Source organism: Cherax quadricarinatus, chromosome 18, assembly GCF_038502225.1.
Source record: "Cherax quadricarinatus isolate ZL_2023a chromosome 18, ASM3850222v1, whole genome shotgun sequence".
In the NCBI taxonomy this organism is placed as follows: domain Eukaryota; kingdom Metazoa; phylum Arthropoda; class Malacostraca; order Decapoda; family Parastacidae; genus Cherax; species Cherax quadricarinatus.
Genome location: NC_091309.1, coordinates 40,995,623 through 41,011,737, shown reverse-complemented (window position 1 = coordinate 41,011,737; position 16,115 = coordinate 40,995,623). Strand labels below are relative to the sequence as shown.

At 41.7% G+C, this 16,115-nt stretch overlaps 1 long non-coding RNA gene across 3 annotated transcripts in view; it reads left to right on the top strand.

Moving 5' to 3' along the window:
- The window catches only part of LOC128689510 (uncharacterized), an 85,320-nt gene extending 70,041 nt beyond the window's left edge, over positions 1–15,279 (top strand). For 2 of the 3 annotated variants that reach the window (XR_011392162.1, XR_011392163.1), the window contains 2 exons: positions 13,996–14,105; positions 14,288–15,279. This is a non-coding gene — a long non-coding RNA (uncharacterized lncRNA). Of the gene's footprint in view, positions 1–7,028; positions 7,127–13,995; positions 14,106–14,287 lie in introns of all 3 variants that reach the window. The other variant, XR_011392164.1, reaches the window with a different exon arrangement.
- The last annotated feature ends 836 nt before the right edge of the window (positions 15,280–16,115 follow it).

Here is a 16,115-nt window from a genome sequence, read left to right as displayed (position 1 = left end):
CTTTTCCCTCCCCCTCTACTTTGGTACAGTCCATTACTGTCCCAATCTTTACTCACCCTCCTCCTCCGATCTCCAATATGGTTTCCCATACATCTTTGAATTCAGAAACACTTGAAGCCATTTCAGAATATATTGCAGAGACTAAACCTTCAATGGACACTGATTCACTTCCTGTTCCTTCTCTTCCCTCTCCTCCATCTTCACAACCCCATTCTTCGCAACGCTCCGTTCCTTCGCTACTTGAACATCTTCCAATGCCACCACACGTTGACTTTTCTAACCCCTCTAGTCCGTAGGTGCCTTTACCTACAGATTTCTGATATTTTCTTCATCGCCAATCATGGCCTATTTACAGTGGAATATCCGCGGCCTCAGGGGTAATCGGGGTGAGCTTCAGATGTTGCTTTCCAGGTTTTCCCCTGTTGGTGCTTGCTTACAAGAACCAAAATTACACTCGGCTGTTTTCCAACCTATCTCAGGCTATAATTTATTGTATTCTTCGGATCCTTTCTCAGATGGGACCTTTAATGAAAGTGCCCTTCTTCTACGCAATGATATTCCGTACTGTCAACTATTTGTCCATACCTCGCTGCATTACACTGCAGCCCGTATCCACTTGAATAAGTGGTTTACAATATGTTCTTTATATCTCTCTCCTTCTCGAGCATTTTCTATCCCAGACTTTGCCTTTCTTGTTTCATCCTTACCACCACCACTTCTGTTACTTGGTGATTTTAATGCCCACCATTTCCTCTGGGGGGGGTCTCATTGTGACTCACGTGGCATTCAGTTGGAGGCTTTTCTTGCCTCTCACCCCCTCCATGTTTTAAATACGGGTACTCCCACCCATTTTGATCCTCGTACTCATACTCTCTCTTGCATCGATCTATCAGTCTGCTCTTCCTCCACTGCACTAGACTTCACCTGGTCTGTTCTACCAGACTTACATGACAGCGATCATTTTCCGATCATTCTTACTTCTCCTTCCTATTCACCACCTTCCCGTAGCCCTCGCTGGCAATTTGATCGGGCAAATTGGGATCTTTACTCACACCTCACTGCTTTTAGTGAGGTTCCTTCTTCATCCTCCATTGATGAGCTCCTACACATCTTCTCGACATCAGTTTATACCGCAGCTTCTCATTCTATACCCCAAACCTCAGGCAGGCATTCTCAGAAGTGCGTGCCTTGGTGGTCTCCTGCTTGTGCTCGTGCAGTACGTTTGAAACGTGCTGCATGGGGCAGGTACCGGTACAATAGAACCGCTGAGAGACTTGTTGATTTTAAGCAGAAGCGTGCGATCGCTCGCCGTGTCATCCGTGAAGCTAAACGCACTTGTTGGCGAGACTATGTTTCCACCATCACCTCTGCTTCTTCTATGAGTGCAGTCTGGAAAAAAGTGAGGAAATTGAGTGGTAAATACTCTCCTGACCCGGCTCCTGTTCTACGGGTCACTGGTGTTGATATAGCAAACCCTCTCGACGTTGCCATTGAACTTGGCACACATCTGGTCCGTATTTCCCGAGGGCTCCATCTATGCCCCTCGTTTCTTTCCTCAAAGTCTGCCAGAGAGTTAGTACCCTTGGACTTTTCTTCTCTCGGAGAAGAACAGTATAATGTGCCTTTTACACTTCAAGAACTGGAGGCAACGCTCTCAGCTTGCCGATCATCGGCAGCTGGGCCTGATGACATTCATATTCGTATGTTACAACATTTACATCGGTCAGCCCTTGTAGTCCTCTTACACCTCTTCAATCTTATTTGGGCACAAGGAGTTCTTCCCCAGCTGTGGAAATCTGCCATTGTTCTCCCTTTCCGCAAACCGGGTACTACAGGACATGATGCCTCCCACTATCGCCCCATCGCTCTTACAAGTGCAGTTTGCAAAGTGATGGAACGCCTCGTAAATCGACGTTTAATGTGGTATTTAGAGACTCACAACAGTCTCTCCGCTAGTCAATATGGCTTTCGTAAGGGTCGTTCTACCATAGACCCCTTACTACGCTTGGATACGTATGTTCGTAATGCCTTTGCGAATAATCACTCAGTTATTGCCATATTTTTTGACCTTGAGAAGGCATATGACACAACTTGGAGGTATAATATTTTGGCCCAGGCCCATTCCTTAGGCCTCCGAGGCAATCTACCATCCTTCCTTAAGAACTTTTTAACTGACAGACATTTCCGTGTTCGAGTCAATAATGTTCTTTCCCCGGACTTCGTCCAAGCTGAAGGTGTCCCTCAGGGATGTGTTCTAAGCACAACACTTTTTCTCCTTGCTATAAATGATTTGGCCTCTGTTCTTCCACCCAATATTTGGTCATCACTCTATGTTGATGACTTCGCTATTGCTTGTGCAGGCGCTGACTGTCACCTTATTGCAGTTTCTCTCCAGCATGCGGTCGACCGTGTTTCCACTTGGGCCACCACACATGGGTTTAAATTTTCAAGTACCAAAACTCACCAAATTACTTTCACTAGACGCTCTGTTATCTCCGATCATCCTTTGTATCTCTATGGCTCCCGTATCCCCGAACGTGATACAGTCAGGTTTCTAGGCCTTCTCTTTGACCGTCGGTTAACCTGGAAACCTCACATTACCTCTCTGAAGGCAACTTGTCACAGCCGGCTAAACCTTCTTAAAACCCTTGCTCATCTTTCCTGGGGAGCTGATCGTCGAACTCTGCTTCGCCTACATTCAGCCCTCGTTTTATCGAAACTCGATTATGGTGACCAGATTTATTCCGCGGCCTCTCCTGCTACTCTCTCTAGCCTTAACTCTATCCATCACCAAGGCTTACGTTTGTGCCTTGGTGCTTTTCGCTCTTCCCCTGTTGAGAGCCTCTATACAGAAGCAAATGTTCCATCCTTGTCTGATCGCCGTGATGCCCATTGCCTTCGTTACTATGTACGCTCTCACGATCTACACAATCCTTCCATTTATAGAATGGTCACCGATATTAGTAGACATTCTTTATTCGTTCGCCGCCCCTGTTTGCTCCGTCCCTTTTCTCTTCGCCTACATTCACTCTTGTCTTCCCTTCAGTTACCACCTTTATATGTTCATGTAGCATCTCACTTTTCCCTGCCCCCCTGGGAAGTTCCAGCTGTTCGGGTCTGTTCTTTCTCACTCCCTTGCTCGAAAGCTCAACTGCCTACGGTGGCTTCCCGCTCTCTTTTTCTTGATCACTTCCACTCCCATTCTCATGCCACCGCTGTGTACACAGATGGCTCTAAGTCTTCAGACGGCGTCGGATTCGCAGCAGTGTTTCCGGACAGCGTCGTACGAGGGCATTTACTATCTTCAGCTAGCATTTTTACTGCTGAACTGTATGCCATTCTTGCAGCACTTATTCGTATTGCATCTATGCCTGTGTCATCATTTGTAGTAGTCTCAGACTCCCTTAGTGCTCTACAGGCTATACGAAAATTTGATACATCTCATCCCCTAGTTCTCCGTATCCAACTTTGGCTACGCCGTATCTCTACCAAACATAAAGATATTGTTTTTTGTTGGGTCCCTGGTCATGTCGACGTACAGGGCAATGAACAGGCAGACACTGCTGCGCGGTCAGCAGTATATGACCTACCAATTTCCTATCGAGGTGTTCCATTTCTGGACTATTTTGCTGCAATAGCTACCCACCTTCGCACCCGTTGGCAACAACGTTGGTCAACTCTGCTCGGTAACAAACTTCATTCTATTAAACCGAGCATAGGTTACTGGCCATCTTCTTGTCATCAGTGCCGAAGTTGGGAGACCACTCTCTCCCGCCTTCGCATTGGCCACACTCGTCTTACTCATGGGTATCTCATGGAGAGGCACCCTGTTCCTCTCTGTGAGCAGTGTCAAGTTCCAGTATCGATTAGCCACATTCTGTTAGACTGCCCTCTCTATCAACGAGCACGCAGAATTTACCTCCAACGTCGTCTTCGTTCTCCTACTCTCTCTTTACCTTCCCTTCTTGCTGATGGACCCTCCTTTAATCCTGACTCTCTCATTGACTTCTTGACAACGACTGATTTACTCCACAAACTCTGATGATACTTTTCGCACTCCCCTCAGCCCTTTTTGGTTCAGTCTCTTGCTGCCCTTTACCCTTTCACCATCCACTGCCCCGCTGTTATCCGTAACCTGTTGCTCATCCATCTCCCTTTTGCCACCTGATGCCCTCGCTTCCTTCCTGCCCTGCAGCGCTGTATAGTCCTTGTGGCTTAGCGCTTCTTTTTGATTATAATAATAATAATATGGGTCGCATCCAGGGGGACAAGATTAAGGACTCCAATGGAAATAAGTTAGAGAGTCCTCGATGATGCACTGACTTTCTTGGGTTATCCTGGGTGACTAACCCTCCGGGGTTGATCGTTTCTCGGTAATTGTTTCACGTTAAGCCACACCAACACACTCTCCACATTTTCGAGTAATACAGCTGATGGTGGTGCAGCAACAACAGCTGTGGTGCAGCTGACCATGGTGCAGCAGCAGCTGTGGTGCAGCTGACCATGGTGCAGCAGCAGCTGTGGTGCAGCAACAGCTGACCATGGTGCAGCTGCAGCTGTGGTGCAGCAGCAGCTGACTGTGGTACGATAGTATTTATCACCCTTTTTACCACAGGGTTGGCACTAGAAGCTTTCTTTGGGCCCATGGTGGCTTATTTAGCAGTTACAATCACTATAAATAATGGAATAATACAAAATGTATCGAATGTATGCATGCAACCGGCCACCCTGGCTTGTAAACAATGATGGCAAGGCAGGCGCTCAGGCTGGACGGACAGGTTCGGTACGAGTCATGTTCAGAAACAGCTGATGGTGCAACAGCAGCTGTCTGATCCAGCAACAGCTGACTGGTCCAGCAACAGCTGATCGTGGTGCAGCAGCAGCTGACTGATCTAGCAACAGCTGACTGGTCCAGCAACAGCTGATCGTGGTGCAGCAGCAGCTGACTGATCCAGCAACAGCTGACTGATCCAGCAACAGCTGACTGGTCCAGCAACAGCTGACTGATCCAGCAACAGCTGACTGGTCCAGCAACAGCTGACTGATCCAGCAACAGCTGACTGATCCAGCAACAGCTGACTGGTCCAGCAACAGCTGATCGAGGTGCAACAGCAGCTGACTGATCCAGCAACAGCTGACTGGTCAAGCAACAGCTGATCGTGGTGCAGCAGCAGCTGACTGTGGTATAATAGTATTTCTCACCCTTTTTACCACTGGGTTAGCACTAGAGGCTTTCTTGGGGCCCATGGTCACTTACTTTGCAGATGAAATCACCAAAAACGCTGTAATACGAAATGTTCCGATTGTATGCTTTGATGTTACCGCGGAGGCTGGCTTGTAAACAATGCCACCGGCGGAACATGTGAAGCTGACTCAGGCCGCACATTAGAAGTGTCTCGGACGAATAGCGTTGAGCGAGTTTTTTAGCGGTATGCGAGGCAAAATTTTAGTGATAAAATGTATCGGTATGCGGATTTAACGTTATGTGATGCCAACGGTATGCGAGGATCCACTGTAAGTTTTTTGGTAAATAGTATTCGATTCCCAGCCAGGGTAGAAACATTGGGAGTGTTTCTTTACACCTGTTGTCTGTTTACCCATCAGTAAATGGGTACCTGGGTATTAGTCGACTGGTGTGGGTGTTATCCTGGGCCACTGACCTAATTTGCTTGAAATATTCTGCATAGCAGGTGGCTTTCTATATACAGTGGTCCCTCGCTTTTCGTAGTTCTCGGCAATCGTAAATTTCGCCAATCATGGGGTATTTTCGTATAAACATGGACTCGCTTTTCATAGGTTGACTCGCGAATGGTAGTTCGTCCGGGACGCGTACGCACGGTGTGAGCCGGGGAGGCCTCCCTACCCAGCCAGTCTGGCATTGTTTACCAGTGAGTGAAGGTCCCCTCAAGTGCTCCTACGAAATATTTCATAATACAGTTTTCCACTCATTTTAGTGCTTGCAAGTATTAAATAAGCTACCATGGCTCCAAAGAAAGCTCCTAGTGCCAAGCCTGTGGTAAAGGTGAGAAATATGTACAGTGACAAAGTCTTGGGCCATTTTAGGGAAGTGTTAGAGACGCCAGAAACAGAGCTCTCTCCACAGTTACTTTGTGAGACAGGACTAGAGTGACTCTCAAGGTGGTCCTAGTGGCAGTAAGAAACAGAGAAGAGAAGCAACACCAGAGAAGCAATTGGTACCTGAGGTGTTGCTGGAAGGGGATTCCCCTTCCAAACTGTAAATAATCCAATCTCTCTCCTCCTCCAGTCTCCCATACACTAAGAAGAATCTCCAATAAAGGTAAGTGTTATGCTGTTAATGTTTCATTCATCATTTTCCATTGTATTGTTTATGTACTACATGTATATTTCATGTAAGAAAATTTTTTGTTTTAATACTTCTGAGTGTCAGGAACAGATTAATTGTATTTACATTATTTCTTATGGGGAAAATTGATTCGCAAATCATAAATTTCGTTTATAGTAGCGCCTCCAGGAACGGAATAATTACGAAAAACGAGGGACCACTGTAGTAGTATGTCACTGATGTCAGCTATGTTTGTATCCCTTGTACATGTACATGTAGTAAATTATTATTATTATTGCTATTTTCTCATTTGTTTGTTTGGTTATCTTATTGAAACTTGGGCAATGTATGATGGAAAGATGCTTCTTAAATGTACACCAAAAATGAAAGAAATCAGACCATAAATAGCGGAGTTCACTTCTCAGCCATTAGCGGCCGCTTAGCGGTATATTTTTGTATGGTTTTTATGGTTATACAGGTCTCCTCAACATTCGCGAAGGTTAGGGGATCAAGAGCCTCGCGAATGTTGAAAAACTGTGAATGTTTGGTGCCCCAGTATATTGTAGGGAAATATATTAATATACTGCTTCCTTAACTTGTTGAACCATTAATAATCATAAAATACATGAAAAGTCGTAAATTGTACTAAATACTATATACATGTTATGCTTTAATAATGTATGTTATTTAATAACATGTATGTTAATAACATGTATGTTATTAGATACCACAGACTCCACCACTGCCTCCACCAATGCGAGTCCTTACTACCCTCCCTCCGACCCCCGCAACTGGCAGCCAGCCCTCCCACCACTCAGTGTGGTGAGTGTTTTGTTTGTTCATTATTTGCTATTAAGCTACAGAATAAATAATTTAAACCCATTCATGACTGCATATTGGAATGGCTATTAGGAAAGGTATTAGACGGTGACATCATGTGTTTACTCTTGAACACAGCAAAGAATCGAACATTTCTGCTATTGCTAATAATAACAATAGTAATAATAATAATAATAATAATAATAATAATAATTAATAATAATAAATACGATATAATTGAAGAAGGAAATTGTACAAAAATACATGTACGAGGGAGTGGTTGACACATCGTCAGTGTGACTTTGTTTATGCTGGAGTGAACATTAGTCTCCCTGCTCTTCCAAACATTTCACAATAATTCAGCGGTTGAGGCAGTGGTATTTAATAACATATATGTTATAAATAATAATAGTACATATTGTTAATAACATGTATTATTATTAACATGTATGTTATTAAATACCATTGCCTCAATCACTGCCTCTACCACTCCAATCACACTCAATCTACAAGCACCAAACACAATGAATTATTGTGAAATGTTTGGAAGAGCAGGGAGACTAATGTTCATTCCAGCATAAACAAAGTCAAACTGACGATGTGTCAACCTCTCCCTCATATTTTTGTACAATTTCCTTCTTCAATTATATCGTATTTATTATTATTATTATTATTATTATTATTATTATTATTATTATTATTATTATTATCATCGTTATTATGAAGAAACTGGATGTCCTGGCTTTAAGTGAAACAAAGCTGAAGGGGGTGGGAGAGTTTCAATGGAGAGGAATAAATGGGATTAGGTCAGGGGTTTCAAATAGAGTTAGAGCTAAAGAAGGAGTAGCAATAATGTTGAAGGATAAGCTATGGCAGGAAAAGAGGGACTACAAATGCATAAATTCAAGGATTATGTGGAGTAAAATGAAGATTGGATGTGAAAAGCGGGTTATAGTAAGCGTGTATGCACCTGGAGAAGAAAGAAGTGTAGAGGAGAGAGAGAGATTCTGGGAAATGTTGAGTGAATGCGTGGGGAGTTTTGAATCAAGTGTGAGAGTAATGGTGGTTGGGGATTTCAATGCTAAAGTGGGTAAAAATGTTATGGAGGGAGTAGTAGGTAAATTTGGGGTGCCAGGGGTAAATGTAAATGGGGAGCCTTTAATTGAGCTATGTGTAGAAAGAAATTTGATAATAAGTAATACATATTTTATGAAAAAGAGGATAAATAAATATACAAGGTATGATGTAGCACGTAATGAAAGTAGTTTGTTAGATTATGTATTGGTGGATAAAAGGTTGATGGGTAGGCTCCAGGATGTACATGTTTATAGAGGGGCAACTGATATGTCAGATCATTATTTAGTTGTAGCTACAGTTAGAGTAAGAGGTAGATGGGAAAAGAGGAAGGTGGCAACAACAAGTAAGAGGGAGGTGAAAGTGTATAAACTACGGGAGGATTTAGAAAAGGCATATGATAGTGGATAGAGGAGCAATGTGGCAGATGTTGCAAGTTTATGGAATAGGTGGTAAGTTACTAAATGCTGTAAAGAGCTTTTATGAGGATAGTGAGGCTCAGGTTAGGGTGTGTAGAAGAGAGGGAGAATACTTCCCGGTAAAAGTAGGTCTTAGACAGGGATGTGTAATGTCACCATGGTTGTTTAATATATTTATAGATGGGGTTGTAAAGGAAGTAAATGCTAGGGTGTTCGGGAGAGGGGTGGGATTAAATTATGGGGAATCAAATTCAAAATGGGAATTGACAGTTACTTTTTGCTGATGATACTGTGCTTATGGGAGATTCTAAAGAAAAATTGCAAAGGTTAGTGGATGAGTTTGAGAATGTGTGTAAAGGTAGAAAGTTGAAAGTGAACATAGAAAAGAGTAAGGTGATGAGAGTATCAAATGATTTAGATAAAGAAAAAATGGATATCAAATTGGGGAGGAGGAGTATGGAAGAAGTGAATGTTTTCAGATACTTGGGAGTTGACGTGTCGGCGGATGGATTTATGAAGGATGAGGTTAATCATAGAATTGATGAGGGAAAAAAGGTGAGTGGTGCGTTGAGGTATATGTGGAGTCAAAAAACGTTATCTATGGAGGCAAAGAAGGGAATGTATGAAAGTATAGTAGTACCAACACTCTTATATGGATGTGAAGCTTGGGTGGTAAATGCAGCAGCGAGGAGACGGTTGGAGGCAGTGGAGATGTCCTGTCTAAGGGCAATGTGTGGTGTAAATATTATGCAGAAAATTTGGAGTGTGGAAATTAGGAGAAGGTGTGGAGTTAATAAAAGCATTAGTCAGAGGGCAGAAGAGGGGTTGTTGAGGTGGTTTGGTCATTTAGAGAGAATGGATCAAAGTAGAATGACATGGAAAGCATATAAATCTATAGGGGAAGGAAAGAGGGGTAGGGGTCGTCCTCGAAAGGGTTGGAAAGAGGGGGTAAAGGAGGTTTTGTGGGCGAGGGGCTTGGACTTCCAGCAAGCGTGCATGAGCGTGTTAGATAGGAGTGAATGGAGACGAATGATACTTGGGACCTGACGATCTGTTGGAGTGTGAGCAGGGTAATATTTAGTGAAGGGATTCAGGGAAACCGGTTATTTTCATATAGTCGGACTTGAGTCCTGGAAATGGGAAGTACAATGCCTGCACTTTAAAGGAGGGATTTGGGATATTGGCAGTTTGGAGGGATATGTTGTGTATCTTTATACGTATATGCTTCTAAGCTGTTGTATTCCGAGCACCTCTGCAAAAGCAGTGATAATGTGTGAGTGTGGTGAAAGTGTTGAATGATGATGAAAGTATTTTCTTTTTGGGGATTTTCTTTCTTTTTTGGGTCACCCTGCCTCGGTGGGAGACGACCGACTTACTGAAAAAAAAAAAAATCGTTATTATTAGCTGTAGCAGAAATGTTTAATTCTTTGCAGTGTTCAAGAGTAAACACATGATGTCACCGTCTAATACCTGTCCGAATAGCCATTCCAATATGCAGTCATGAATGGGTTTACATTATTTATACTGTAGTTTAATAGCAAATAATGAATAAAAAAAACACTCAACCACACTGAGTGGTGGGAGGGCTGGCTGCCAGTTGCGGGGGTCGGAGGGAGGGTAGTAGGGACTCGCACGTGGCGGGAAACTTAAATATGATTTGGCGGCTGGGAATTTGGTGGCTGGGAATTTGGCGGTTGGGAATTCGCGAATGTGTGAAGCCCGTGAAAGTTGAAAATGTGAATGTTGAGGGAGACCTGTATTCTTGTTTTTTTGGCCTCGTTTGTTAGAATGGAAGATATATTTCAGAAATAGATATGATTTTGATTGCTTTCATGATGAAAAGTACCTTGAAATTGCGCTCACAGTAGCAGAAAAGGTCTATTCTTTAGCGATTGTGGAGTAAACAAATGACGTCACCATCCAATACCTGTCTGCCTACCAGTCCAAATTCCAATACGCAGTCAAGAATGGGTTGACATTAATTATACAATTATTACAATAATGCAGTAGTCTGCATAACTGTAAATCTTCTATTTTTTTGTGTGAATAAAAATTCCAAATGGTAAGCAAGAGTAATATAAGAGGGGCCTGGAGCCATGACTAATGAACAGAGAAAATGTTATATTAGTGCCAGGAATGTCTGCATTGTCTATTCTGACCCTATTTTGAAATTGGCATCTGTGAAATTGGCCAAATTGCCAATTTCTGACCACTTTATTGGGTAGTTGAAATAGGTGAATGGGCAGTTTCTTGTACTCAGTCGACAGACTTGAAGTAAGTTAGTTTATTCAGGTACTATACACAAATACAGTTACATAGATTAGATTATCATACATAGCAGTGTATGTATAGAGAACCTAGGATAACCCAAAAAAGTCAGTGACTTATTTCCAGTACCTGGCTTGGGCTTGCCATGATTTTTGGTAAATATTGTTTTTTCTCAGTTGTTTGTTGGGCTATCTCATTGAAACTTGGGCAATGTATGATGGAAAGATGCTTCTTAATGTACACCAAAAATAAAAAAGACAGATGATGAATAAGGGAGTTCACTTCTCAGCCATTAACCGCCTCTTTGTGGTATATTTTCATATGGTTTTTATGGTTGTATTCTCGTTTTTTTGGTCTCATTTGATAGAATGGAAGATATATAACAGAAATAGACATGATTTTGATTGCTTTCGTGATGAAAATATCTTGAAATTGAGCTCAAAGTAGCGGAAATGTTCGGTTTTTGCCGATGTTCAATGAACTTTGTGCAAGTCAAGTTGGTTAATTTTATTAAGTGTATTCTAATCTAACCACTCTGTAATCCGGCAAACTCAGTAATCCGGAACACTACAGGTCCCACTGATGCCAGACCTGTATAGTCACTGGACATTTTCCTAGAGCTGCTATTATCTTCAGGAAGTTTGTGTTTGTGTGTGTGCGCGTATGTGGATTTCTAAATGTGGTGAGTCAGGGTCTAGCAGCTGTCAAAATGACATGCATGTATTATATAATTACTCCTGTACTGCCTGTCAACACAGTGGGGTCCCATGCTTGCTTCCCCACCATCCTTCCTAGCTAATTATCTTTTTCTCCTTTCTTCTTCTTTCTTCTTTTTCTCATTCTTTTTCTTTCTCCTTTTTCTTGCTCCTTTCTTTCTCCCTTCTGGTATCCTGGGCATTGCTTTCAGTCACAAACTCTTCAAAACCATGAAATTCATCTTCACTGACACTTCCATTTGTGTTAGAGCCATCACTTTGGAAGAGAACAGTCCCAGGTTCACCGGGGAGTCACATACTTCTTACTGCTAGGCATGCTGAACAAGAACTACTGAAATGGCATTCCCACAATCCACCACTGGCTCCCCGAATTTTTTTTATAGTGTGCAAACTAACCATTGAGACTTATTTTCTCGCATATAGGCCTACCAGCTTTCTCCCGCTTGATATGAAGCTGCTAGAATTTACGCGTATTGTGTCAGAAACATAATATATGTTGGAAACATATTAATATATGTTAGAAACAGGCTTGTAAGACTATATACAGCTGAAACAGTCAAAGGGTTAATTTCCGTGAAATTGACCAAATTGCCAATTTCTTACCACTTTATTGGATAGTTGAAATTGGTAAATGGGCTGTTTCTTGTACTCAGTTGATAGAACAAACGGAGTTCTAAAGAAATAGCTATGAGTTTGGTCGACTGTAAGAATGGAATTGACCAAAAATAGGGCTCAAAGTGGGCGAAATTGCTGATGCATAAGATCGCTAACTTTGCAAGAACATAATTCCGTAAGTTTTCCATTAAATTTTGTACTTTTGGTGTCATTACCATCAGGAAAAGATTCTCTGTCATTTCATAAGAAATTTTTTTTTTATTTTTTTAACCCTTTGACTGTCGCAACCCCCAATCCTGAGGTGTCTCCTGGTGTCGCAAAATTAAAAAAAAAAAAAAAAAAAAATTTCTTATGAAATGATAGAGAATCTTTTCCCGATTGTAATGACACCAAAAAAACGAAATTTGATGGAAAACTGACGGAATTATGCTCTCGCGAAGTTAGCGACCTCGGCGCTGTTTACAAATTGGCGATTTCGCCCACTTTGAGCCCTATTTTCGGCTAATTCCCTTGTTCCAGTCGCCCAAACTCATAGCTATTTCTTTAGAACTCCATTTTTTCTATCGATTGAGTACAAGAAACCGCCCATTTACCGATTTCAACTACCTAATAATGTGGTCAGAAATTTGCAATTTGGCCAATTTCACGAAAACTAAAAAATATGACAATTTCAAAATAAGGTCCAGAATGAACAATGCAGACATTCCTGGCTCTAAAATAACATCATCTTTGCTCATCAGTCATGTCTCCAGGCCCCTCTGATATTACTCTTGCTTTCTATTTTGAATTTTTATTCGAACAAAAAATAGAAGACTTACTATTATGCAGACTACTGCAATACTGTAATAATTGTATAAATAACATCAACCCATTCATGACTGCATATTAGAATGGCTAGTTGGACATTTATTGGACAATGGCATCATTTGTTTACTTTTGAACATTGGCAAAAATCAAACATTTCCCCTATTTTGAGCTCCATTTCTAGGTTCTTTTTATAGTAAAATCAATCAAAATCACCTCTATTTCTATATGTTTTCCATTCTATCAAATGAGACCAAGAAAACGAGAATACAACAATAAATACTATACGAAAATAGACCACAAAGTTGGCATTTTAATTAAAAAAAACGGTCGGAGTTATTTTTTTCTCATTATGCACTGCGTGCTTCAGGATTTTTTTTATATGGTGCACACTGACCACACAGACCCATTCTCTCACATGTGGGCCTACCAGCTTTCTCCTGCTTGATTTGAAGCCGCTAGAATTTGAGTATATATACGTCAAACACGGTACCTCGTAAGACCTATATATACGGCCGCGACAGTCAAAGGGTTAATATTTTGCAAGACAGAGAGAGAGACGCTTCAGGCTTTGGGGTCTCGACAGTCAAAGGGTTAAGAGGCAGTTAAATTTTCATTTAGTATTCCTTTTTACAGCTTCTGTTTGCTGTATAATTTTACATATTGTTTTATGAAGTAGTACATTATTATTAATAAATTGTTATATTGTAATTTGGGGTCTGGAATGGATTAATTCTTTTTACATTATTCTTTATGGGAAAAATTTCTTTGGTGGTTGTCTGTTTTGGTTGTTGAATTGACACTTGGAATGAATTAAATTTGACAACCAAGGTTCCACTGTGTTGTGCCTTTTTAATCTTCATCAAATGGATAAATGGTGCACAATGAACTAGCCACCAGTGGAAAAATCTACAGTAAATGTAAATAACAGGTGTAGTGAAGATGTGACTTTCTGATTCTGATGTGTATCATTCAGGTGAATATCAGTATGAGGTTCATCCATGGCAGTGTGTATGATGATGGTCGTTACCTTAGCACTTGTACCAGTAGCCTCTCAAGTCCTCTTTAACCTTCATGTAATGGCAGGTAAGACACTGCTTGACAGAAATAATATTGAACATTATTTGATAGCTAAAATTACCAGTGACATTTATTGAACATATAAGATGCTGCATAATTCAGAGATTAGACTTTAGAAGCTCTTTTTTATTGTCAAAACTTAAAATTAAAAAATTAAAAACTGTACACTTGTTCTTTCACCTGGGCAGATGCCATGGAGGGCTGCACCTTGGCAAGAAACACCCCTGACGTAAATACTGTCAATGCTTTTCTGGCAGAAACATCCAAGTCAGAATGCATGGGTGGTCCTATGAGGAACAAGAAGTTGAGTGTCCTTCCTAGGCATCATGTGGTACCTTCTGAGACTCCTGTGGGCGTGAAACACAACATTCCCCCCTCCCCCCGATTCACCAGGAACTACAAGACATCCTGGTAGTGATGACTTGGAAGGTTGGAGGGACATATCAATGGTGATAGTAGTTTGTTTTCTCTGAGTGTATGCCAGGAGTAGAGCAATAGTACTCCAGGGAATGCACACTCAGGAAGGCTTGCCCCAGGTACTTCTTCCCTCCAGGTGCCCCTGGCACTTCTTCCCTCCTGGTGCCCCTGGCACCTTTTTGTCACCATTTATCCCACAATTGGTTTCAGTGATACCAATGATAACTTCACTCTTGTTCAGTATCACACAACTCTGGCACCTGAAGGTGATGAGATTGCAGAAGAGGCTGTTGTGTCTTCTGTGGCACTCATGCCTGACATATTGGGCCTTTTGCTGGTCCTGCTAACAATCCTGTGAGACCTTCTGTTGGGCCTCTTGCTGGTCCTGCTAACAATCCTGAGGGACCTTCTGTTGGACCTCCTGCTGGACCTCCTGCTGGTTCTGCTAACAATCCTGTTGGACCATACACAGCACAGCACCAACAACTTCAGTCTACTTAAGAGGGCTCAACTCTGGAAATGTTGGTTATGTCAGAGTTCAGCTCAGAGGATCACCTCAGGGTAAATATAATGGTTTTCATACAAGCTGGAGAACATTCACTATTACATTAAGGCTAAGAAAAATTACTTGTATAAGTATCGTTTTATGTTGTTAATAATTGCAGTTTAAGAGGATTAATGCGACTCATATTGTGTTGAAGTTGTATTGCTTATTCAGATTAATTTTAAATGTTATTTTTTACAAATTGATGTTTTAAATGTTTATCATAGTTTGATTTATTTTCATTGAAGTTCCTTTTGTTTTGCATCTTTCTGAGGCACATGCATATGTTGGCTGTCTTTAATTGAACAAATATCATCAGCCATAATTACAGCTAATACATTATCTGTCACAGGTGAGTTACTTGATGCAAATATAAAAGGTCACTTTGCTTCCTTCAGCTTCGTGATTTAGATACCCCTTAGCTTTGGCCTTAAATTTAGGTATGTTATTACATTCAAGTCTTCTGTAGCTGTTTAAGGTTGGTATTTAGTGCCTAGTTGTTCAGTAGATCATTGGTTAATATGCATCTTTTTTTTTTTTTTATATTAACACGGTTAATAAATTGTGGCATATATGACCGAGTTAATGTAGGGGAAAAGTGTGGCACAAGCCAGGTTCTTTCCTCTGTCATGTGGTGATTATACAGGCATGCCCATTGTCTTATTGGGGATGCCTTAATGTACACAATCACCCTCTCCACAGTGCTCTCCATGTACACATCCAAAATTATACCTCGGCCACATGCCTTCGTCATACTGCTTTACGCCTCCTGTCTCCTGTCATGCAAGTGATAACTTCCACCCACACAACTCCCCCATGGCCACATGCCTTCACCTACACCATCCCAACCAGAATCCTCCATTGGCACAACCCACCAAAGAATTCTCCCATGGCTACACCTACACCATTCCCCTATGGTCACATTTTCCTACTACCTCGAGACCACACCTTGTCCACCCCAACAACCTCACCCACACCATTTCCCCACAACCTCATGCCCACATTTTGCTCAGTGTTTCTCTTAACATGCTAACCAGTCTCTAATCATTTAGTTA